Source organism: Musca domestica, unplaced genomic scaffold (genome assembly GCF_030504385.1).
Source record: "Musca domestica strain aabys unplaced genomic scaffold, Musca_domestica.polishedcontigs.V.1.1 5, whole genome shotgun sequence".
Classification (NCBI taxonomy): domain Eukaryota; kingdom Metazoa; phylum Arthropoda; class Insecta; order Diptera; family Muscidae; genus Musca; species Musca domestica.
Genome location: NW_026712346.1, coordinates 11,329,710 through 11,357,650, shown reverse-complemented (window position 1 = coordinate 11,357,650; position 27,941 = coordinate 11,329,710).

The following is a 27,941-nucleotide window of genomic DNA, read 5'->3' as shown; positions in this document are numbered from 1 at the left end:
ACAGTAAAGCCTCCTTGAAATTCGGCAAAATCAACCTTCACATTTGAAAATGAACATTGCATTTACAGTAATGCTCAAAGTTTTCACAACTGTTTTCAATTCCCAATTCAAAATTATTTTGCAAGTTTTACTCCGTCTCTCTATAAATAAAAATAAAAGATAGAAATATTTTGTTAGTTTTATTTATACCCTACAACACTATGTGTTGGGGGTATTATATGTTTGATTGGGCCAGAATTTATTTAACACTTCGAAATATTGGTTTCCCATATAGGAAAGTATATATGGATCTTCCTACCTCGCCGAGCTGAGTCAATCTAGCTATGTATGTCCGTCAGTCCGTCAGTCCGTCTGTCCATGTTAATTTGTAATCACGCTACAGGTGGGTTTAGGGTCAGAATAGAAGCCTATTTCTTTTGGAGATAATCGCCAAATGTTTAGGGGTTGAAATGGAGCAAATACTGAAAAAATGTCGGATTTTGCAGTAGCTATACAGGTCGCAATTACAGACCAATCGACGCGGAATTTCGCATGTAGCTAGAGCTTAGGGCGGGGAAGAAGCATGACAATTTGGGTGGTCATCGGATTATATTTAGCGGGTAAAATAGACCCTAACTTTTGTCTTGAAAAAATTCAAAATATTGTAAATCCCGGCGAAATCACAAAGCCATGACATCCAACAAATCGGATATATAGCAAAATACGTGCGATATATATGTCTATCAAAGAAGATATGCTTTAAAGATCTCTTATATGTCGAGAACGGCTGAACTGATTTCGACAGTTCTCATTAATGCAGAATGGCCTCTTGGCAAGAAAGAAAAAACGTCTATAAAATATCTCTCTAAAGATGAAAATATTGATTTTGTAACATTTTCTCGTATTTTTTCAATTTTGTCATATTTTTTTGGCATATTTTCATTTTGAATTAAACATTTGGTAATATTTCTACAGCTAACAAAACTAAGTAGTTAGGATATCAGGATATCATATACAGATCGCATTTATGGCCCGATCCTAACGAAATTTTGCATGGGGATAAGATGAGGGTCAGAATAGAAGCCTACTCTTTTTGGAGATGATCGCCATATATTTAGGGATTGAAATGGACCAAAAAACTGCAAAATTGTCAGTAGGTCGTAATTATCGCCCGATCCTCACGCACATTTGAATGGGGGTTACCGGACATTGCAAAAGCCAAGCAGTTTTGGATGGCCATCCAAAAATATTCAATGTGGGAAATAGTTTGCCAACTTTTGTAGACAAAATACGAAAATGTCCATTCCAGTGACTTTTTGGAGAATTCACAGATACAGGAAAGACGCACTTCTGACTATTTCGTTAACGCTGATTTCGTTGAAGAATATAGTCAAATGGCTGTATATCATATAGATGCGTTTCAGTCAAAAACCAATAATAAATGTTAATCTTTTGCCACTTCTGAGAGATTATAGGTCTTTGGGAAATATTGGTTCCAGATCTAGGAAGACCATTTAAATGCAACATCTACCAATAAATTGGAAATTAGCAAATTAGTTTAAGTTGCTATTATTCGAAAATTAGAGAACGAAACCTGATGGTTTTCTTTTATTATTTGTCACAATATCTAGTGTTGTAGGGTATTCAACGGTCGGCCCCGCTCGACTGTAGCCTTTGTTTACTTGTTTTTTTTTTCAGTTTTTATACCCTCCACCATACTATGGAGGGTATATTAATTTTGTCATTCCGTTTGTAACTCCTCGAAATATTCATGTCAGATCCAACAAAGTATATATATTCTTGATCAGCGTAAAATTCTAAGACGATTTAGCCATGTCCGTCTGTCTGTCTGTGTGTCTGTCTGTCTGTCAGTCTGTCCGTCTGTCTGTCTGTTGTAATCACGCTATCTTTCGAACAAATTGAGATAGAAGGCTAAAGTCTTGCACACATGTATTTTTTCCCAGTAGGCAGGTTAAGTTCGTAAATGGGCCATGTAGGTCCAAGTTATCATATAGCCCCCATATAACGGTACCTCCCGATATTCGGTATTTTGATGATTTTAGCGACATTATTCACCGGAATTATTTCAAATTTTGCATTTGAAGTTTTTAATGGATGCTACAGCCTAAGACAGAAAATTATCTGTGCAGGTCCACGTCTTCCTGTAGGCCCCATATAACGGTACCCCCCGATATTCTGTTTTTTGATGATTTTAGCGACATTGTTTACCGGAATCGTTTCAAATATGGTATTTGAAGTTCGTAATGGATACTACATCCTAAATCAAAAAATGAACCATGTAGGTCCACGTCTTCATATAGCCCTCATATAACGGTACCCCCCGATATTCGGTATTTTGATGATTTTAGCGACATTGTTTACCGGAATCGTTTCAAATTTGGTATTTGAAGTTCGTAATGGATACTTCATCCAAAGTCAAAGAATGAGCCATGTAGGTCCACGTCTTCATATAGCCCCCATATAACGGTACCCCCCGATATTCGATATTTTAATGATTTTAGCGACGTTATTTACAGGGATTGTTTCAAATTTCGTATGTGAAGTTCGTAATGGATACTTCAGCCCATTCCAGAAAATTGTCTGTGCAAGTCCACGTCTTTGTATAGCCCCTATTCGGTATTTTGACGATTTTAGCTACATTATAAACAGATTTTTCTTCAAGTTTCGCATTTAAATATTGTAATAATTTATGACAAAAGTTGCCTATGCAGGCCCACGTCGTCGTATAAGCATTCGGTATTTTTAAGATTTTAACAGAATTTTTAACGGGTTTTATTTTTTGGAAATTGCCAAATTTGTACCTAATGGTGGAGGGTATTAAAAGTTCGGCCCGGCCGAACTTACAGCTTTTTTACTTGTTGAATATCTGTTTTCACACCAACTTTAATTTTTAGCAACTTTATACTAATCAAATTAAATTGAATTGTCTTAAAAAAGTAAGTTGTAATCTAATGCAATATTGGCTTTCAGCTGTAGTCTATCTATTAAATTTCCCGGTTTTGTGATTTAAGATTATTGATGTTTGTCTTGTTTTTTGGGTTATTGCTATAATCTTCTAAATCTATTTCTATAAGGAGCCCACTATGTACACTTGTGTGCATCTGTCAAAGAAAGAGGTCCCAATATATAAGATAGATTCGTAACCTCATTTTTCCATGTTTCTGCCACAATTTCCTCTAACATCCAGTTTTGTCATATCTTTTCTTGTAATAATTGTATAATACAGGTTCGCCAACATAGCCAGAGATGCCTTCTGCTAGAATTTTGGGAGCCAACAAAAAAGAGTGTAGTTATAAAAAAGAATTTTCAAGCTGTTCAGAAAATATCTAAAACAAGTAAAAAAGTATCGGTCGGTTTCGCCGACAGATATATACCCTCAGCCAATGTTCGATTATTAAAAATATTTTGACTTCTGTTACGATTATTTGAATGTTTAATCCTTTATGCAGTTGGTTCCAAAGGAAGTGGACAATATTGGCCATTTCGTGTCGAACCTAAATAAATATGATATAAATATTGCGACGTGCTAGGTTTGGACTGTCTTGTGTTAATGGAATTTTTGGGATGTACCAAGTCTTGAATAGAATCAGATATCAATTTCGCTTTTTATGAGCTGCATGGATGTTCAAAATTTTGAAACTTTGTTGGGGAGTTGCCAGAAGGAGTGGATTGATATATCCCATCTTCATAACGGATCTTTTGTTAGTGGAACTAATGGGATGTGTGAAATATAAAGGGAGCCTGATGCTTATTTCGGATTTTAAAAACGTTTTAGTTATTCAAAACTTTGACCCTTTGTGGGGGAGGTTCCAGAAGGAATGGTCCGATCTCTGCCGTTTTTTAACAGATCCTGTGTTGATAGAAATATTCAGATGAGTCAAGTCTAAACGGAATCAGATGTCAATTTCGCGTTTTATGAGCTTAATGAAATTCAAAATTTCGACCTTTTGTGGGGGAGGTACCAGAAGGAGGGGACCGATATAGTCCATATTAACACCAGATCTTGGGTTAATTAAAATATTGGGATGTGTGAAATTTCAGGACAATCGGTTTCAATTTTATGAAAGGTTGTAATTGTGTAAAGTGTTGACCCTTTGTGGGGGAGGTACCAGAAGGAGTGGACCGATATTGGCCATTTTCGCACCTGACCTAGCACTGTCGCAACTATTAGGATATGCAAAGTTAGAACAAAATCGGATTATACTTTCTCTTTTTGTGCAAAAAATATATATATTTGAAAATTTCGACCTTTTGTGGGGGAGGTACCAGAAGAAGTGGACCGATATTGCCCATCTCCGTACTCGATCTAAGTTTGACAGAAACATTACGATGTACCAAGTTTGGATCAAATCGGATACTCCCTTCGAGATTTATCGAGCGCACCAGCCAGCCAGACAGACAGACGGGCGGACGGACGACGCTAGATGGACTCCAAATGTTCTGAAATCGATTTTGTCCAAAGAGACCTAGGGTCTAAAACCTTTATTTCGACTAGACACGTTTTGACCGTATCAAATGATATATACCCTCTGTAGCCATATGGCTGAGGGTATAAAAATTGTACAGGTTTCCTTTTGTTCGTAACCTCCATACATCGGTTACGGTAGATTTTAAGTATTATGATACTTTGAGAAGCATTTTTTAATCAAATTAGTGTTTTAGCGTTTTAATCTCTCAGAGGATATATTTGCTTTGTTTGTTATGGACCTCATATAGTAGCATTCCTTGTGATATCCGGCGACAAACACCAAAAAATATATGACAGAAATATAACAAAACTATTCACATTCTTGCCTTGCCAACAGACCATTCCAAATTGGAGCGAATTGTGACAATCAATTCAGTGGTTCTTAGGGTATGAGCGTAGTAACTTACAGCTAACTAACAACGGGCTGACTATGTGATACCCTACAACACTACAACATATTGGAAAACCTCCTTAGGTCCAAACCTATATTACCCGCGTTTTTTTTAAATAATATCATACAGTCTGTGGCAATTTTTATGGGCCCGAATGTTACTTCACCAGATCTATGTGTCAGCGGGTTTATTCGCAGTAAGGATTCCTGTTCACATTACTTGAACTGATGAAGTAGATATTATCATGAGTATATTCATGTACTGTACCAGCTACTGTAGAGAGTAGGGATAGTTATCCGCCAAAGGTCTGTTGGAATTTATGCCAGACAAATTGATATGGGAAAATGGTGTGTATATAGCTTCAGTTTTAATATATTTTTGAAAGGGAGGTTATTGGTCCCTGTGGCCGTTGTTTTGCCTGCACTAATCCAATTAATTTTCCCTCTAAAATATTATTGTTTCACTTTATAACACGAATTATTTTATCTTCAAAAATACTGCAGAGAGAACACCAAATTTACTTACGGAAGAAAAATTTTATTACATCAATGTCAGGTTAACAAAAGGATGGAAAACACATTTATAGTATTTTGGCCAAGGTTTTTATGTCTGAACACTTTCAAGACTTCTAAAAGAAAGAAAGATTATTTTACTTAACGGGCTAAAGTTATTAAGTTAGCAGCAGCGAAAATTACATTAAAGAGAAGAATAAAATTGCAGTCATCGTAATTGATTGATGTTGCCAGCTTCAAAAAGGAAGATAGGAAACAAAATGTGTGATTTTGACTAAATTATGTCCATAGATTGCGATTTTCGCCACTTTTTATACCCTCCGCCATTTTATGGGGGGGGGGGGGTATATAAACTTTGTCATTCCGTTTGTAACTCCTCGAAATAATCATAATAGACCCTACAAAGTATATATATTCTGTCTGTTGGAATCACCCTATCTTTCGAACGAATTGAGATAGAAGGCTAACATTTTGCACACACGTTTATTTTTCCAGTAGGCAGGTTAAGTTCGTAAATGGACCATGTAGGCCCACGTTATCATATAGACACCATATAACGGTACCTTCCGATAGTCGGTATTTTGATGATTTCAGCAACATATTCACCAGAATCGTTTTAAATTTCGCACTAGAAGACCCTAATGGTTACTACAACCTTTGCCAAACATTTTCGTATGCAGGTCCACGTCTTCGTATAGCCCCCATATAACGGTACCTTCCGATATTCGGTATTTTCATGATTTTAGCGACATTATTATCCGGAATTATTTCGAATTTCGTATTCGAAGTTCATAATGGGTTCTACAGCCTACGACAAAAATTTGTGTATGCAAGTCCACGTTTTCGTATAGTCCCCATACAACGGTTTTCATTTAAGTGGAAATTTTTGGATTTTTTTTTTGGAAATTTTTCAAGTTCCGTCGAAATGGTGGAGGGTATTAAAAGTTCGGCCCGGCCGATCTTAGCTACTTGTTTACTTGTTATGTAATAAAAGTGAATTTAAATCTGATCGGTACAGTGATTTTTTTACTAGTGGAGACTTGAACCGTTACGACCGAGATGAGTACAGTAAATGTGTTATGAATGGAGACAAAATGAAATGTATGGATGAAATGTCATTAAGAACCAAAACAAAACTTTACTAAAAGAAGAAACGAAAGGGATAGAATTAATACGCATAAGAGGTATTATCCTAGCCATAGTCTTCCAAAAGTTCTTGTGCGGATAATTTGGAATTTAGTTTCATTTAGACAAAGTGTAATGAATGACAGGTAAAATTTGGAAACTGATTTTGGGTCGATGGTGAAGTTTTCTTGGATCTGAGATTGTGAGTGGATATTTTGCGCGATTTTCATAGATTTTATCCTTTTCTGGCAAGAGGCCATTCCGAATTAGTGCGAATTATAAGAATCAGTCCAGCGTGCAAACATATTCAACTTCCCCACTATGGCAAAATGTTTTGTACGTCGGCATTACCTAAATACGCCAGATCCATATCCTAGAATCTACCAAATAAAAAAGTCTTACAAATTGATAATTTTCAAAATGTATCCAATTGTTATATTTTCCAATTACAGCCATTCACATTTTTTGCTTTATTCGTTTGTATTTTCAACACACAAAATAAAGTAAATGTCCAATTGTGGTGAAATTGTAATATATGGTGTTAGATTTGCAAATACGTACCAAAAAGTATGAAAAGCAGTAAAGAGTATTAAATTCAGTGTTTAGGGAAGGTACGGAGTTGAAAGGCTGTTATTTTTAGGTTAGGTTAGGTTGAAAAAGAGGGGCGAACCAATTTCGCCGCAAGCCCTGTTGAGCATACACTTAAGCCAGTATAGGCCTGTTGTGCGCTCTAGTCAGAGGGGTTTTACCGAGGAAGACGTGCAGTTAACAGTCTGTTATAATTGAAATATTGTTATTTTTAAGGTCACGGTAAAATATATGAACCATAATTATGCTTTGTAAAGGAAGAATAATAGAAAGCTGCATATACTGATGAACTCAATTTTAGAGAACCATTAGACAGATATGTACGAGTTTGCGTATAAGTATGATTTCTTTAGAATCGGTAAGAATGTATATATAGCTCCAACATATAACTTCCACACGATTTGAGATTTTAGCCCCCTCAGGGTCGTTATATGAACTCTATAACAATGATATTCGGTACAAGGTATCAGATACACCTAAGAAATACTTCTGACAAATTTTGTAGAAATCGGTTCAGATTTACATATAGCTCTCATATAAATTCCCTAATTTTTTTGTAAATAATAAAAGAAACATGCTATTTTTTCCTAATTAGGTTGTGTCTTGCATCATACTATAAAAATCCGTCAAGATTAAAACCTGCCATATTTGGACCAAATAAATTTCTTTAGAGCTATAACTCTCATTTCATATCTAAGTTAACTCAAAGTCATAATATACCCTCTAAAGCAATAACATTTGGTAGTAAATGTCACTACAGCATAAAACAAGTTAAAAAGCAGTAAGTTCGGCCGGGCCGAACTTTGAATACCCTCCACCATTTCGAACGAATTTGGAAATAAAATCCTTAAAAAAATCTGTTAAAATTTTAAATATACCGAATATATCCGTTATATTGGTGTCTATTCGACATGGGCATTGTTTGTCATAACTCATTACCATATTCAAATTCGAAACTTGAAATAAACAATGAATAATGTAGCTAAAATCATCAAAATATCGTATATAGGGAGGTAGCGTTATATCGGAGCTGTGCGAAGACCTAAACCAGCATAGAAAATGTTCTGCCATAGGCTGTAGCATCCATTACGAACTTCAAATACGCGTCTCAAACAATTTCGGTGGGTATTGTACATAAACTCGTCAAAATACCGAATATAGGGTGGTATTGCTATGCGGGTCCTATACGAAGACCTGGACCTGCATACACAATTTTCTATCACAGACTGTAGTTCCCATTACGAGCTCTAAGTACGTAATTTGAAACAATTCCGGTGCATAATGACGCTAAAATCATCAAAATACCGAATAGAGGGAGGTACTGTTATATGGGGGCTATACGAAGACGTGGACCTGCACAGACAGCTTTCTTTGATTGAAGTCCCAATTAATTTAGCATTGTGAGTTCTCATTGGATGGATTATTTCGATATGTAATCAAAATTGAAAATTTGGGTATGGCAACCATATAACATCATGTATAGAAAATATGCAAACTTTCTCAATTTTTTCAATAAGAATTTTCAATTCCAAAAGGCATTTTAAAACAATTCTACACAAAATTTCATATCATAATAGAACAGTCAATTTTTTCAATTCAACGATTTTTCTCAAAAATTTATTTCATGACAACGTTTCCACTGTAATTACAAATAACCAAAAGAAACTTTGAGTCAAATCAGCCCAGCCGTTCTCAACTGATGTGTTACTATACTTTTTGAAATTTTTAACATATAAACTTAAAGAAGTAGGTGTGGCCAGTTCCTCTGACCCCAAAAAGATACCTGGGGTTGGAGGCAGAGAGTCCAGATAACGTCGTATATTAACTACAGAACAGATATCTTCATGATTTTTCCAAATAATATGATTTTAGATAAATCGAAAAAAATGGGCGTGGTCACTTTTTCTTTGCATAAAAACCTAAATCGGCGTAAAACGAACATTTAAAAAAATACATCCAAATAGTTTCAGCCGGTCTCAACTGATTCAATTACCAACGAATGACAATTGGTTTATATATAGATTAAAAAGTAGGCGTGGTCAGTTCCTCAGCCCCCAAATAAATACATTGGATTGGAGGGAAAGTCAACAGTATGGTCGTGTAATAACTTTAACTTTACCGATATCATCATTATTTGGCAAATATAAGCATTTTAGATAAATCGAAATAGTGGGCGTAAAAGTTGGCGTGGTCAATATTTTATTATATATACAAATCTTAACCGATCTCTATAAAATTTTGCTGAAGTATTTCGATTTTCACCAAATTTGATACACTTCTGTCATGCTAAGTTGGATCGTTTGTACCAAAATCCACTCAATCTGGGCCTATATTAACCATTTGATGCACAATTAACTTCAAATGGAGTAAAGATATATGAGAGCTACATCCAGATCTGAATCGATCTCGAAAAAATTCATGGACGCCTTCCTCTATAACGAGACACCACTGTATTTATCTCGATACTCATTCGTTGCTTCTGCTGTTTTGCATATCGTTTGATTGTCTTTGCTCGTAAAGATGAGAAGCGGTGAGTAGAGGTCCCATATGGGATATGTATGCTTTTGTATAAAACGAGCACTGCGACTGATATGCGATGAAATTTTTGATGTCCTCCCAACCGAACTCCGCAGCTCTGTTTACTTATCTTCATGCCAGTTCGCTATACGAGCATTTATTGTAGTTGTTGTTTTTTGTTGCTGGTAAAAATTTTACATTTAAAGTGCAAGCGTGAGTCAGCGTGTCATCGGCATCACAGCGACCGTCAGAGAAGCATTTTTGGTTTGGCTGGCATTTCAGAATTTGATTCTGGCTTCGCGTCATACGTTACGTCGCACCACCACAGAGGTTTGAAGTCAAATTATTTCCCTGTCAGCCAACCCATCACAGCGTGAATGCTTGTTGTTGTTCATGTTTCCGTTGGCATGTTATGCACAATCGTATGTACACACATATTTACATATATGAGCTTCTATACTTACAGGCGTAAAAACACGATCGACATTGAATTAAGTCCCGTTAATTTTTAAAAAGAAAACAAAGTGTTTTTTTTTTTTGTATGAAAACAAAAAAAAAAATCAAAACTTTAGATCTTTAATGCAATTCCATAAAATGTCCTATAGCCAGAGCCAGACTTGTTTGTAATCGTCGGTAAGTTGAGGTATGTAGGACGAAAAACCTATAACTTACATATCCTTGTAGCTTCTGCTTGAGTGCTTATCGTTCAGCCGTTATTTTGCATATCCTCATAGATATTGCTTGCGTACGTATTCAGGTCTCTTGCTGTACTTAGCCAGATCTGTGGTCTTCCAACCCAGGTCTGGAGCCAAAGAAGCTTACCCCAGTGAGGACCGACAACTGCTAGAATAAGTACAGTTGCATAAACAGAATTAGTGAGTTATAAAACATCATTCTCGTTATCTATACTAGAATAACAAAAAAGAACACAAAACTCAATCAATTGTCTTTTTCTTTCCGCCAAGGTACTCCTGCGACATTCTTTCGAACCATCCATCCCCGTACCTTTGCTGTCTTTAGAAATGCCATGCCATTGAATCAATTTTAGTAGGGCATATGACTATATTGAAATTGAGACCTCCAGAATATAGTTATCAAAAACGACCAAACTCTCCCCGATTTTGATGACTTTATTTAAGTATATCTGCCACATTGCAGCCGATTTTATGAGCGATGTTTAGCTCAGAAGTATAGTTTATGGTTCACCCATTCTGCTGTTTTCATTTTGATATCCGGTCAAAATGAGAAAATATGAGTATTTGCTCGGAGCTATCATTGTACGAATTGTTGTCGAAATAAACACAGGGAATATCATTGCGCCCACTCTTTCGAACGCCATGAATTGCATCGATGTAGAAGTTAATTAATTACAAAGTTAATTACTGAGTGAATGATTAATCAAAATGACTAGATCTGCTACCAGCAAATCCTACTAGCATAATTCATACTAGCATAACTTCAGACAAATACTACTTTACACCGCACGGTCCCTGTGAGTCCTCCACTGCAAATATGCCTTAATGGTTAGGTGATTTTTTAAATCGAATATGGGAAAAGTACAAAATCCACGAAGGTTTAAAAAATCCCAATTCAGATTTAAATCGTCGAAATACTCAATAAATGGCAGCACCGTTACATGGGAGTTATAGAAAATGAAAAACGTACAATGCAATGCTAAATGTACTAAATTTAACATTAATGCATCTACATAAGGTTCTAAATTGTACTAAATCCATCTATATGTAAAAAATAGTGTAAAAAATGTGCAGTACCTCTTCAAGACTGGCTGGGCCTATTTGATTTTGGTTGTCTATAATTGCATTAGCAAAAAAATATTCTTAGAAAAGCTTGCAGAAAACACGGGAAACTGGAATGACATTTCCAATGGCAGAATAGAAAAATCTTAGAGGAAAACTCCGCTGACATATGTCATTACACTTGTTTTGTACCCTCTACCATACATTAACTCCTCGAAATGAGCATTCTAGACCACAAAAAGGATATATATTCATGATCAGGATAAGAATTTATATCGATTTTGCGTTGTCCGTCCGTTTGTGCGTCTGAGGAAATTACTCTAGTTTCCGAACGAAACAAAGTAGGTTGATAAAATTTTACTCAGATTTGTTTTGGACTGTAAGAATTTTGAAAAAGGGGCTATATAGGTCCCGGTTTTGGTATAGCTCCCATATAACTGTGCCTTCAGATATTCGGTATTTCTCAACGGAATAGTTTCAAATTTGGTATTTGGAGTTCCTAATGGGTAATACCTCCTATGACAGAACATTTCCTGTATAGATCCACGCCTAGGTATAGCCCCCATTTTACGTTACCCCCTATATTTGGTATTTTGATAATTTTAGTCATATTTTTATACCCTCAGCCATATGGCTAGAGAGGGTATATATCAGTTGATACGGTAAAAACGCGCCTAGTCAAAATAACGATTTTGGACCCACTTTAGACCAAATCCATTTCAGGACATTTTTAGTCGATCTAGCGTCCGATGTCCGTCTGTCTGTCTGGTTGGTGCGCACGATAACTCCCGAAGGGAGTATCCGATTTGGTCCAAACTTGGTTTTTAAGACTTTTATCTGTCATAAGTAGCGAAACAACTTAGCGATTCTTTACAACTGGCTATATCTAAATATATGTCTCTCAACCAGAAACCTGAGATGAATATGGAATTTATGATTTCCCATAAATTGGATATAAATGTTTGATTATGTTTGATATTATCTGTATTAGATGAAGCATGAAAATTGAATACTTCGGTCGACAATATCTTGTACCTCACGCACATGTTAAATTTTCTAAAAAGTTAAGGAAGTTATAAATATTCTTTCATGGACCACTTCATAGAGGGTTAAGAGTTTGATTAATCATAGCATGAGTCAAAATATTTTTAAATATTCGAACATTGGCTGAGGTTATACATCTGTCGGGAAAACCGGCCGATACTTTTTTACTTGTTCAACGGATTTTTATTAATCTTGGTATTTAGAGTTCGTAATAAGCACCACATTCTCTGGCATACAATTTACTATACCAGACGTACCCATATTTCACACGTTCCTACTGCACAATCACCACCTATAATCCGATAAAATATTACTAGAAAAAGACAAATATGGACATGAATTGCGCTGCGAATTCGAATCCGTAGGTGCCTATAAAGATCATCGGTGCATTGTGCTGCGCTGGTGGCATGGTCAAATTGCCTATTTTGGCAAATCCTACTGAGTCATTGTTTTTGTTTCTCTACGGTAATGCAATCCAAAAAAAAAAAACATTTCCCCTTAAATAAACAAATGCTCTGATCCAGAACCTTCACGAAGCTACTAGTCTTGCGACATTTTTCGATATCATAAAGAAAATATCGGTATTCGTAGTAAAAACCTTTACAGTCTTGCAGTTCTGGAACAAAGCAAAATATATAAAGCTTTTGTTCTATCACGTCCAATGCGATATATTGCGTCCATTGCGTCCCTCAGTTATCTAACACCAAAAATTAAATTCCGATAACTGAAAGACATAATCGCATTGAATGTCTTGGAACAAAAGGTGATAAATGCATGTGTGTACCACAAAAACAAATGAAAAACTAGAGTTTCGGGCAGACATTATTAATAAATCAAAACAATATAACAAGTAAAAAAGCTGTAAGTTCGGCTCGGCCGAATACCACCTGAATACCACCTCCACTATTTGGTACAAATTTGGCAATTATCAAAAAAATAAAATCCGTTTAAAATTCTGTTTAAATCTTAAAAATACGGAATGTAGTCGTATATTAGAGACTATACGACGATTTGGACCTGCGTAGGTAACTTTTGTCATAAACCATTACAGTATTCAAATGCCAAACTTGAAAAAAATCTGTTAATAATGTAGTAAAATAATGTTAATAATGTAAAATCATCAAAATACCGAATATAGGGAGGTACCATGTGGATCTGCACATACAATTTTCTGGCATAGGCGGTAGTATCCATTACGAACTTCAAATACCAAATTTGAAACAGTTCCGGTAAAAAATTGTCGCTAAAATCATCAAAATACCGAATATCGAGGGGTACCGTTATATGGGGGATATACGAAGACGTGGAGCTGCTCAGACAATTTCCTATCATAGGCTGTAGTATATATTACGAATTTTAAATACCAAATTTGAAACAATTCCGGTAAAAAATATAGCTAAAATCATTATGGGAGCTATACGAAGACGTGGATCTACATGGCTCATTTCCTGTCTTGTGCTGTAGTATATATTAGACTTGTGCTGTAGTATATATCACGAACCCATGTTTTGTCATAGGCTGTAGTATCCATTACGAACTTCGAATACCTATTTTGAAACAATTCCGGTAAATAATGTCGCTAAAATCATCAAAATACCGAATATCAGGAGGTAACGTTATATGGGGCTATACGAAGACGTGGACCTACATAACCCATTTTCAATACCAAAAGTCCTGCAGACATAGTACACATTTGAGTAAATATTTATCAACTTAATTATTTTCGTTCGGAAGCTAGAGTGATTTACACAAACGCACTGACGGATGGGCGGATAGGCGGACAGACGGGAATATATATATATATATATATATATATATATATATATATACATATATATCTTTCTTCTAAAGTCTATATTTCGAGGTGTTACAAACGGAATGACAAACTTAATATACCCTCATACTATGGTGGAGGGTACAAAAGTAACAGAACTTGCAGAACACTGTAAGCTTAACAATCACATACTAAATTTGTGCAATAATACATCACATACAATCAGTGCAATAACAGAACTAGAATATTTTAGTAAAACTACATTAGTTGCGAATATTATGTAATTCTCCGTAAAAGTCGGAAAAATGGGACAATTTGAATTAGCTTTTATACTCTCCACTTTGAAAAGGGGGGTATATTAACTTTGTTATTCCGTTTGTAACATTCCTAAATATTCGTCGTAGACCCCATAAAGTATATATATTCATGATGAGCATAAAATTCTGAGTGGATTTAAAGATGTCCTTCTGCCTGCCTGTCTGTTGAAATAATAACTATTTCAAGTAGAGCACAACAATTCGTATTGTGTCTAGGATGATTGGTATCGAAAATGAGATATATCAGCCCACTTTTTGGTATAGACTCCACATAATCATTTGAATATTGTAATGGCTTATGACAAAAGTTGCCTATGCAGGTCCACCTCGTCATATAGGCTACATTTGGTATTTGTAAGATTTTTATAGAATTTTTAACGGTTTTTTTTTTCGAAAATTGCCGAATTCGTTCCAAATGGTGGAGGGCATTCAAATATCGGCCCGGAACTTACAGCTTTTTAATTTGGGAAGGTATAGAGTTGAAAATCTAAAAAAAAATGGTTGTGCACAAATGTCGCGTTTGACTTTTGACCGGGGGCACTTGCCCTATCACACAAAAGTTGTGGTCTATTATACCCGCTAAATATAATCCAATGGTCATTCAAAATGCTAAATTTCTGCTCTAACTTTATGCAAAATTCAACGTCGATTGGTTTAGAATTGTGGCCTGTAGAATCAATATTTTTATTCTATTTTTGGCCCATGAAACCCCTAAATATTTTGCGATCATCTTCAATAGGCTTCTATTCTGGCCCTATTCCCACCACCATTTTCAATTTCTTGAGGATCGGTCAATAATTGCTACTTGTAGCGTGATTACAAATTAACATGCATCCGTCCATGGAAGATCCATATATACATTCCTATGTGCAGGACCAATATTTTCTAATATTTTAGCCCAATAAAATTAATAATGTAGTTTTTATGACTCCCAAAGGGTAGACTTTTTAGATACCACAACTTTTTTAGAGCCTGTAATTTGATAATTTTATATCTCAATGGGTATTCCCAATAACTTCTGTATAATGGCAGTGCTCAGTCTAACACTCTTAATGATTTTTAGATTATATTATATACCTTTATCGGTTGCATATATTTTTGATCATTGGTGGTTTCGGCTTCCTGATCGACTTTAATTTCCACATATAAATGTCATGGTCCTGAATATTTTAATTGATTGGAAAGTTCTAATCATATCTTCCAGTCACGTGACTCTAATTCAATAATTTTGAATTCTAAAAGTTAAAGCACCTCGATGAAAAATGGCATGTCCACATTTTATGATGTGACGGCAACACTGAATTATTCTTTTTGTAAAGGCCGAAGCTTTCCAATTTATTGGGATCCGAGATATTTAGCTCTGACCTAATGATTAAGTATATTTCAAACTTAACACTCCTCTATACCCTCCATTTCATTTCTGCTAAGTTTGTAAAACCTTGATCAGAGAAAAATACTACGTCAATTAAGCTGTTTTGAAATTTACCCTACGATTTTTATAACCTACTACACTATGTGTTGGGGTTTATAACTTCACAATAACTAAAATCGACCGGTTGACAATGCATAGCACCTATATCAAAACAGAGAACTATGTTGACTTTTTATACCCTCCACCTCAACTCATCGAAAAAATAATTTTAGACCTAACAAAGTATATATGGCCTTGATCAGCTTAAAATTCTAAGACGATTTAGCCCTGTCCGTCTGTTTTAATCACGCTAGAGTCAAAACGGATTAAGATTGGAATTTTGCACATATCAGTCTATTGCCTGCATGAAGGTAAAGTTCGAAAATGGGCTATATCGGTCCCGGATATCATATAGCCCCCATGCAATTATGCACAAGGAGTTACTTCTGAGTACTTTAGCTCCTAGAAGAGAATTGTCTATATTGGACCACATACAACAGTACCGCCGTTATTCGCTATTTTAGTGATTTTTTTTTCCGAAATTGTTTCAAATTTCGTATTTAAAGTTCGTAATGGGTACTTCAGCCTATGACAATCTAGGTCCATATCTTCGTATATCCCCCACATAACGATACATCCCGATATTCGGTATTTTGATGATTTTAAGAACAATATTCACAGTAATTGTTTCAAATTTCATAAACGAAGCTCGTAATAGGTGCTACAACCTACAACGGAAAATTGTCTATGTAGGTCCACTTCTTCATATAGCTTACATTTTACGGCACCTCCCTATATTTGGTATTTTGATGATATTATCGTCATTATTCACCAGAACTGTTTCCAGTTTGATGATATTATAGACATTTTTTCAGGAATTGTTTCAAATTCCGTATTTAGAGTTCGTAATGAGTACTACATGCCAAAGACAAAAAATGGTTTATGCTGAACTATGTCTTCGTATAACCCCCATACAACGGTTTCCATTTAAGCTGTATTTTCGACGGATTTTTTCTACATTTCTCAAGTTTCTTCAAAATGGTGGAGGGTATTAAAAATTTGGCCCGGACGAACTTAACTGATTTTTTATTTGTAATGATGAGACTACTACATGGGGACATTTTAATACCAATCGTCTTAGGAGACAAATATCTGTTGCCTTAGGTTATCTTAAGTTTTATAAAAAAATTTACAACTGGTAGATCGATTTCTATTGTAAGCCATAATTTTTGAATAAAGAACACGTCTTTTAGACTGAAATATCGTATAATAATCAAAAATAATTATTACAAACCAAAAGGATGAGTCAGCAACGCGAACCGGATCGGATAGTAAAATATAAAAAATTACAATGACCTAAAGATTAACATTTTTTTTTTGTATTTAGAAAATCAATAAATTTGTTAACGAATATGAACATGGCCAACGATTTAATTCAATGACCATTGAGTGTTAAAAATATATATATTAGTGCTTTTCATACTATATATAAAAAGTCGAAGTATGTTACTTTTATGTATTCGAACATTATATATATATTTACATATACATATATGTATATATATATATTTTTTTTTTAAGTTTTTATGGTTAATAACTCTGAATGTGTGTTTTGAAGGAAACATATCTGCGTTTGTGTGTATGGTCCACAAATATTTGTAGGTGTATGTGTGCTACTATGCGATTGTGATAATGATGTGAGCGAATAGGATTTTTGATGCTTTATGGCATTGGCAGTTTATATCATCGACTAAATTTGTGCAAAATATTTCCCCCATCTGAGATTCAAGTAAATATCGCGAACATGTTGCAGAATATTCGGTGCTTTGTTAGTTGATGCTTTTCCATCCTGCTGCCGTTTCGAAAATTTGAATATTTTCTTATGTCAAATTCTTTGTGAACGATAACACATTTCATCTTCACAAAACACATACACAGGCGAGCAGACATCGCAAGCAGACAGGCGGGTAGACACATTAAATAGTGTGGCATTGAATGTCATTACGCCATTATTCGCAAACATATAAAAATGATTACACGAAAATTTGTATGTGCTCTGCTCGAATGTCTTTTAAAGACAAAGTAAATTTCATTCGATATTAAACTTCAAACACTCACACATCGTTTATATGACAAAGGGGTGTTTATATTATCCTGCGTTGTCCTTAAAATATATATGGAATATGTGGCTGATACCTCTCAAAGTGACTGATGGACGTGTGGCGCCCATATACAATTTTTTCTTTTACTTAAGACTAATCACAGATTTCATATATCACAGTGGATGCATCAGTCGATAGAGTCCAACCTAGCGCAGATTGGCCCACTCGTTCGATACGTCGAATTTCATCAAAATTCTTATTATGTCATTGTAGACTTTGAGATATAACTCGAGCATGTGACTATTATAGGATCGCGGCAATTTGATCACAAAGTCAACTTTTTTGTGCGTAAACTTTTTCACATCTCACTTTTATAAACCACGACGCGTGAAAAACCGTCCACAAGATCTGCGGACGCGCTATTTCCCATTATTTTGGATTAAATAAAGCTGATACGCGCTTTAAATGCTGGCGATACAAACGTTTAAAAACGCTACCGCATTCGAGATATTATGCATGTTTATACCGTCCACATACATAATATGGAGGGTATATTAAGTTTCTTATTCCATTTGTAACTAATCGAAATAATCATTCTTAATCAGCATAAAATTCCGTCCGTCCGTATGTTGTAATCACGCTAGAGTCTAATCGGCATGTAATAGAAGCTAACATTTTGCATAGAATTGTATTTTGTCGACAGTTTCTAGCGGAATGGTCTAACATTTGTTATTTGGAGTTCATAATCGGTTCTAGCTCTTGTGGCAAAACATTGTCTACATATGTTCACGTTATCCTATTGACCCCATACAACTGTACCCCGCGGTGTTCGGAATTTTGAGGATTTTAGCCACAGTTTCTAGCGGAATAGCTCAAAATTCTGTATTTTGAGTTCATAATATATTTTACTAGCTGGCCCAGTCCGCGTCGTCGGCCCCTAGTTATATTTGAAAAAAATATATATTTGTTATACATAATGACTCGCACCGGTCGAGTTAAAGTGTTTAAAAAAGTCTGACTCTATTTTTCAGCCATAGGTTGTTATTTGAGAGTTAGGAACCTAAATAATAAAGCAGAGCTGTTAAAAAGCATATATCAACCGTTTATAATTTGTGGGTTAGAGTCCCAATAAAGGCTGTTTTTTTTTTTTTTTGATCATAGTAAAATGCAAATATATACCTACACTTTACACTTAAATACACATCTTTAGCAAAATCCTCGAAGAAGGTTAAATCAGGAGGTACCTTTATATAGGTGCTACTCCAAAACATTTACCTCTTAGAAGGCCAGATGCCAAAAATGGGCCAATCATTTGAAAAATAGGCCAAGGCCCCGGAATGCTAAAATCAGGGGGATACTTGTAATTTTTGAAAGAAAAGAGAGAAGAACATTTTCTTCTTTCTAAATTCTCTAAATTCTCTCTTACCAAAATTTGTTAAATTAAGTTTAAAAATGTAAAAAAATACTTGAAATCGGGGTATACCCTTATGTGTGGGCAATATCAAAAAGTAGACCGACATGACCCATATTTTTTACAACTACATGTAACCCCTTGGATTGTATTAAATCTAAAACTCTATCGTAAATTTTGCAAAGTATAGAAAAAATATTTGAGGCCTTTTGTGTATGGTTAAGGCTATAAATAATGGACATTAAAAAAAGTTTAGCTTGGTAACCCAAAACCATTTTTGGAATTTTGATCCACCAACCGAATACTATCCACTTAGAATTTTCCAACCCCCAGATTGGCTGTTGCGCAATGTCTTTACTCGCCATTGCATAAGACTGTCTTGTAATTAAAGTATATTAAAGATATCGGAAGAATTTTCGGAGGATATGAACCCTTTTCGTACTAAATTTTAAATTCGCTCTACCATGTTGTATAGTCCGCATATCGTAGTGCCTCTTTATATTCGGTATTTCACTGATTGCAGTCTCAATGAATTTTGCATTTTGAGTTTCTATTGGACGGATTATTGTCATATGAAAGAAGTAGGTTCAGTTTTTGATATGAGCGCCATACAGCTGCGTTGGTCATTTTTGCTTGTTTGAATGTGTTCGCATGTTCCAGCTGAAGTACGATATATGCCATGGAGTTGAAAGCTAGATGTCAATTCTAGTCAGGAAATATCGTATTGTGTATTTATTTCACATTCTCTATTTCGCATACAGAATTCAAAGCAAAAAAAAAACTTCAATATAGCATGTCAAAATGCGCCATAAAAAATTTCGACAAATTAAAAAAAAAACCTTTTTATTAGCATATTTTTAAGAATTTTTTGGATTTATCGTTTCCAAGATATCATTCCGAAACGGTGTGAATTGTCAAAATCAGGCCACCGTTCTTATAATGAAAATAAATCTTTATTTTGTTCACAAAAAACGGCTGAATTCACTATGATAAGCCAAATTGAAAAAAAATCTTACATTATATTAAAATTGAGAGAAAGGAAAAAAATCTTTGTCAATAGAATGTACTATTATGTTGAAATTCGATTCCATCGAAAATTTTTTCTCGATTTCTTTCCCCGATTTTATAATTTCTTTTTTATACCCTACACCACAAGGTGGTCAGGGTATTATGTCTTTGTGCATTTGTTTGTAACAGGCAGAAGGAAACGAGATAGACCCATAGTTCCTTTTGATGATCTGCATAGAATCGCATTCTGAGTCGATTTATGCATGTCCGTCCGTCCGTCTGTCCGTCCGTCTGTCCGCCCGTCCGTCCGTCCGTCTGTCCATGTATTTTTGTAAACAAAGTACAGGTCGCATTTATTGCCCAATCCAGATGAAATTTTGCAAAGATCTTTTGTTTGGCCCAAGGACGAACCCTATTGAAATTGGAGATAATCGGTCAAAATTTAGATATAGCTCCCATATATATCTTCGTCCGAATTGCCTTTTATTGTGCACCAAACGTGTAATATCAGCCAGAATGGTATGGAATTTTGCATATACACCCAAATTAAGCCTGAAAATATGTATGCCAAATTTGATCGAAATCGGTTCAGATATAGCTATAGCTTCCATATATATTGTTCATCCGATTTGTTATTTTTGTCCACCGCCGCCGTAATATGCACTATGCAACAACAATATTTGGGGAAATATATCAAATACAGCTCAGAAATACAGTTGCTAAATTTTATCGAGATCGGTTCAGATTTGTATATAGCTCCCATATATAACTTCGTCCGATTTACCTTTTATTGTGCACCACACGTCTAATATTTGTCCAAATGGGATGGAATTTGGCACGCACGACCGAATTGAGTCTAGAAGCTAGAATGTCAAATTTGGTGAAGATCGGTTCAGATATAGCTATAGCTTCCATATATCTTATTCATCCGATTTGTTATATTTGTTACCCACAACCGTAATATGCACTCCGTAACAACGAACGCTCAGAAATATCTTTGCCAAATTTTATCGAGATCGGTTCAGATTTGGATATAGCTCCCATATATATCTTTATCCGATTTCAAATTAATTGTGCATATTTAGTCCTTTGAACTTTAAATTATAATTATAATCATAGCGTGTATGATTGAATTCTCCCATAAAAACTTTTAATTGTTATGTGGAGCTCTACTTAATTAGTAAAGTGGTGTAGGGTATCATAAAGTCGGCCCGCCCGACTTTAAGACTTTCTTTACTGTTTTTTTTTTTTTTTTGGATTGTTTAGCGATTTTGAAAAAGTAACTATCGTTTACCTTTGGTGTGACAGCGTTAAATTATTTCGACATAATCTATTTAGTTTCGCCACCATATAATTCGGTTCTACACTTCAATATAACCCGCCTGCAAATTCAGTTCTCAAGAAATCAAGTCAATGGAGTTAATCAAATTCAAAAAAGCCGATGGCATACAATAAAATATTGATTGTTTTTCGTTCATAGCTTAACCTCTTACCCAATAAATACATAAAATCTATAAATAACAGTTTTGCCCGTTGTCGCTTTGTACTCCCCAAAAAACTACACATCATATTAGAGTTCAAAAAAAAAAAAAAAAAAAAAAAACACTACATTCGAAAATAGTAAGTATTGTACATTTCAAAAGTCAAAATGAAAATGTTAATATATCTCATTTTTGGACAGGAGACAATCTCGAATTCATCTGAATCGCTAAAATCAGACCAGCGGTTCTTGAGTTATAAGCGTAGTAACTAACACAACTTTCTTTTATATATTTATAGATTTTCTATAACAGAAAATGGTTTTTATAGGTCCTCGTTTTTATACCTCCATCACTATGTTTATCAAAGTAAAATTAAATAATAACCAGTAAAGAAAGTCTTAAAGTCGGGCGGGGCCGACTTTATGATACCCTACACCACTTAGCTAATTTACTAGAGCTGCGCATAAAAATTGAAAGTTTTTATGGGAGGATTCAATCATACCCTCTATGATTATAATTATAATTTAAAGTTCAAAGGACTAAATATGCCGAAACATTTGTATCTTTTAAATTCGGACTTTTATTGCCCATTTTGTGCACAAAATCGGATAAAAATATACATGGAATCTCGATAAAATTTGCAAAGATATTTCGGAGCTGTATTTGATATATTTCCCTGAGTATCGTTGTTACGAGAGCATATTACGGCTGTGGGTAACAAATATGACGAATCGGATGAACAGCATATATGGGAGCTATAGCTATATCTGAACCGATCTTTACCAAATTTGACATACTAGCTTTTAGACTCAATTCGGTCGTAAGTGCCAAATTTCATCCAATTTGGGCAAATATTAGACGTTTGGTGCACAATCAAAGATAAATCGGACGAAGTTACATATGGGAGCTATATCCAAATCTGAACCGATCTCGATAAAATTTAGCAAAGGTATTTCTGAGCTGTATTTGATATATTTCCCCAAATATTGTTGTTACAGAGTGCATATTACGGCTGTGGAGGACAAAAATAACAAATCGGATGAACAATATATATGGAAGCTATAGCTATATCTGAACCGATTTCGATCAAATTTGGCATACTTATTTTCAGGCCTAATTTCGTAGTATGTGCAAAATTCCATACTATTCGGGCTGATATTACATGTTTGGTGCACAATAAAAGGCAAATCGGACGAAGATATATATGGGAGCTATATCTAAATTTTGACCGATTATCTCCAATTTCAATAGGGTTCGTCCTTGGGCCAAACAAATGATTTATGCAAAATTTCATCTGGTTAGGGCAATAAATGCGAACTGTACTTTGTTTACAAAAATACATGGTCAGACGGACAGACGGACGGACATGCATAAATCGACTCAGAATGTGATTCTATGCAGATCATCAAAAGGAACTATGGGTCTATCTCTTTTCCTTTTGCCTGTTACAAACAAATGCACAAAGACATAATACCCTGACTACCTTGTGGTGTAGGATATAAAAAGAGTGGAATATGTTAACTTAGAACATCCATCCGTTTTAATTAAAAAAGACAAGCCAAGTTTAGGCTAATTTGGGTGGATATTGTGACAGAAACCTTCAAAATACCGAAAATCTACCGTTTATGGAGGCTATTCTCCAACGTGGACCCATATAGCCCATTTTCAATATCAACCAGCCTCCACATAATATAAAGCTTTGTTCTAGATTCAACGATGTGGACTCTATCGTGATTTCAACATAACGGCGGACATCGCTAAATCGACTATACAATTTTACGTTGATCAGGAATATATGTACTTTTTGGGGTCTCCGAAAAAATGGTTCAAAATATTTATAGTGACTCATCAATTGAGAACGGCTGGGATGATTGGAGTTTAATTTTCATTCGGATGTTTATAATTGCAGTGGGAAGGTTTTTAGGATAGAGAGTTCGAGAAATCCTCCAGAAAGTCGCGGAATTGAAAATATCGAAAATTGTTTTTATACCCTACACCACCCTGTAGCATTGGAAAGGAAGCGAGATAGACTCATAATTTCTTTTGATGATCTGTATAGAATCACATTCTGAGTCGATTTATGTATGTATATCCGTCTGTTCGTCTGTTAAATACAGGTCTCATTTATTGCCCAATCAAGATCCAAGGACGAACCTTACTGAAAATGGAGGTAATCGTTCAAAATTTAGATATAGCTCCAATTTATATTTTCGTCCTACTTGTCTTTTTCTGTGCACCAAATTTGCAATATTATCGAAATAAGATTGAATTTGACACATACGACCAAATTGAGACTGGAGGGAAGTATGCCAAAATTTTGTGAAAATCGGTTCAGATATAACTATAGCCCTCATATATATTGTTTACTCGATTTGTTATTTTTATCTTCCACAGCCGTAATATGCACTCCATGACAACGATACCAGATCCTTGGTAGGAGATATCAGATACAGTACTTGCTTGAGGTGATCGACACTTTGGTATTTTTAGTGTCAACCTTGCTTTCCAAAATACTCTAGACGCAATAGTCCAGCGGATTGGTATCCGGAGATTTTGGTGGCTATTGTGCGCTGGAAATGAAGCGAGGAACGTCATTTTTTTTACCATTCTTGGGTGGCGCGTGCTGAGTGCCATGGTGCTGAGTCCTGTTGGAATGTCCAAGGTCTGCGGCCAAAATGTTTGCGTGTCCAAGGCTTTAATACACCCTCCAGAATATTTCTGTTGGCCCATTCAGCTGACCTCTTTTCAATTTGTTTGTTTACAAACTGCTGGCCAACGAATGTTTTCTGATCGGAGAAAACCAAATTCGGCAGTTCACCACTTTCGGCCAAGCGAAGCAACTCTTTAGCTCTTTTGAGTCTATATTCTTTCTGTTGCGGTGTAAGTACCGTGCTGCGTGGTAATTATTTTTGTCCACCTCATAATTGAGGGAAGATTAATTTCAGAATAGCCAAAGAAAATTACTCTTTTACACCCATTGACGTAAAATGGGAATTCATTTTATTTTCATTTAAATTGTGTATTGGAGATCCCATAAAGTTCAACTTTTCATCATAGTATAATTCAATGACGATTAAACAAATGTTCGGTCCCGTGCTACTTTCTTATATTCGTAACTTTTTTCACGCTTCTGCCACAATTTCCGACTGTTTGAGTCCCAGTTTGACATTTCGGAGTTTATTTCATATAGACGTTCATCCCAAATCTACATTCATTTATTTATTCATTTATTCTGTCTCGCCACCACATAATTCGGTACTACACTTCAGCAACCCGCCTGTAATTTCAGTTCTCATGAAATCGAGTCAGTTACATAAAGTTAATCAAATTGAAAAGAAAAACCATTCGTACACGATAAAACATTTTAAGTTTTTTTCTTCAAAGCTTATCCTCTTCTGAAACGGTATTATTCGTATAGTTCCACTTACCCAATAAATACATCAAATCTATAAAAAACAGTTTTGTCCGTTGTCGCTTTATACTCCACAAAAAGACTACACATCATATTAGAATTCAAAAATAATAATAAGAAACACTACAAATGTACATTCGAAAATAGTAAGTCAAAATAGAATAAAACATGCAGTATAAAACATATAAAACAATCTATCTACATATATAAAAATCAATTGTTGTTCGTTGGTAATGGAATCAGTTGAGAACGGCCGGATCGATTTGCATTATTTTTTGTACAAACGTTCGTCATACCCCGAGTTAGGGTTTTAAAGAAAAAAATATTGACCACGCCTATTTTTACGCCCACTATTTTGATTTATCTAAAATACTTATATTTGCCAAAATAATGAAGATATCGGTTTGAAAATTATTACACGAGATACTGTTGACTTTCCATCCAACCCTAAGTATTTATTTGGGGCCGAGGAACTGACCACGACTACTTTTTTAATCTATATATATAAATCAATTGTTGTTCGTTGGTAATCGAATCAGCTAAGAACGGCTGGACGGATTTGAATATTTTTCTTCAAATGTTCGTCATACCCCGAGTTTGGTTTTTATGACCACGCCTACTTTTACGCCCATTTTTCGTATTACCTAAAATCCTAATATTTGCCAAAATAATGAAGATATTTGTTCCATAGTTAGTAAATAACTTAAACTTGACTCTCCCTCTGGTCACACATACTTCTTAAAATTTATATGTATACAATTTACAAAAATGTAGTAACACATCAGTTGAGAACTGCTTGGCTGAATTGACTCAAATGTCCTTTTGGTTATTTGTAATTATAGTAGAATAGTTGTCATGAATGAAAATTTTGAAAAAAAACCTCTAGAAAAATCGTATTTTTAGAATTATCTCAGAATGCCTTTTGGAATTTAAAATTCTTATTGAAAAAAAATCGAGAAATTTTGCATATATTCTATACAATTTTGATTAAAAACTATTTCACAAAGCATAAAATCTCAACGTTCTTTTAAATTGGGGCAATGCAAAATGGGGCACAATAGTAAATTAAATAGTACAGTTATTGCCGGTATTGATTTCACAATACTGAAAACTTTAAATGCCAAAATACAGTTAATTCGGTAGAAATTATAACAAAAACATGCAAAAGGACGAATATTTAGCGGTTTTATTATACCTAAATGAAACGTATATATTCAAACTTCCTAGGAATATTGTATAGGGTAAGTGTACCAGTAGTCGGCACTTTTAGGATTTTCGCGTTTTTAATCGCTCACCATTCTGAGTGGAACATTTCAATTGTTAAAAAATTAATTTATTCAGATTCGAAATTTTGTATAGTTTTTGCAATAATAAATAAAGTTTTAATAACTTTTGCTTCAATGCTTTTTTGCCAGTAGTCGCACCACTTGCCAATTGTCGGTATGGCATTTTCCAACAGTCGGCATACCAATTTTTTTGTAAGAATAATTAATAATAATAATAAATTAATTCATTAAAATATAATATTTTTGATTCGACGTATTTATTCTACTTTTCTTAAGAATATGAATTGTTCAGGACCTTCACAGACAAAAATTTAATTTTTATTAGAATAATTTATCTTTTCTTAGCGAAATTGTGCCCAAAGATAGCTGACAATATATTTGAAGTAAATAAAACACATTTAGTTATAATACTTTCATTTATTTGGGCTTAAAAATAAAAAGTGCCGACTACTGGGACATGCCGAACTTAGGCACACTTACCCTAGATGTTCAAAGATTAACCTAAATATTTCGGCCACATATACAAACGGATATAGATTAATTGAAATAGGATTTTTCACAAACATGGTCTTCTAAAAGTTACGAATTCCAAATTACTTTTGATTTGAAAAATATTGCCAGGGCCTTTATAATACTGACAATTGAGGTTTGAAAATATAATTAAATATGGTAATATAACGAACATAAAGAGGTACTGCTGAATATGAAATAAATCATAGAGTAGACTTTTCATAATTTTTTAACAAATGATTTATAACCTCGAAGATGCTATTGATGCCTTCAAAATACCTCAAATCGCCAGGTTATATGGGAAATCAGTATTAAAGGACTAGACTTCAGTGTGCTGAAATCATAAAATATCAAACTGGAGCACATTTACTAGACAATTATTTTGAGATAATATTATATGAGAGCTATATCTAAATGAGAACAAATATATACCTTTTGTAACATCAATAATCCTAAGAATAATATGTGCTAAGTCTGAAAGGGGCATATTAAATTTGGTGAGCTCTATCGCAATTGCACATGGAGAACGGAGAGGCTAACGGAGATAATTTAATCGACAACGATTTTTACTTTCTAACATACTTTGTGGAGTTCATAACTTTATAAGCCGATGAAACCTTATTTATGATAGTTAAATTTAATTTTGAAATTATCGATTCTGACGACGAAAACTCCAACAAATTGAAAAACATATATACATACGTATATGCAGCATGTCCCTCATCTATCTATATATATAAAAATCAATTGTTGTTCGTTGGTAATGGAATCAGTTGAGTACGGCTGGACCGATATGCATAATCTTTTGTACAAACGTTCGTCATAC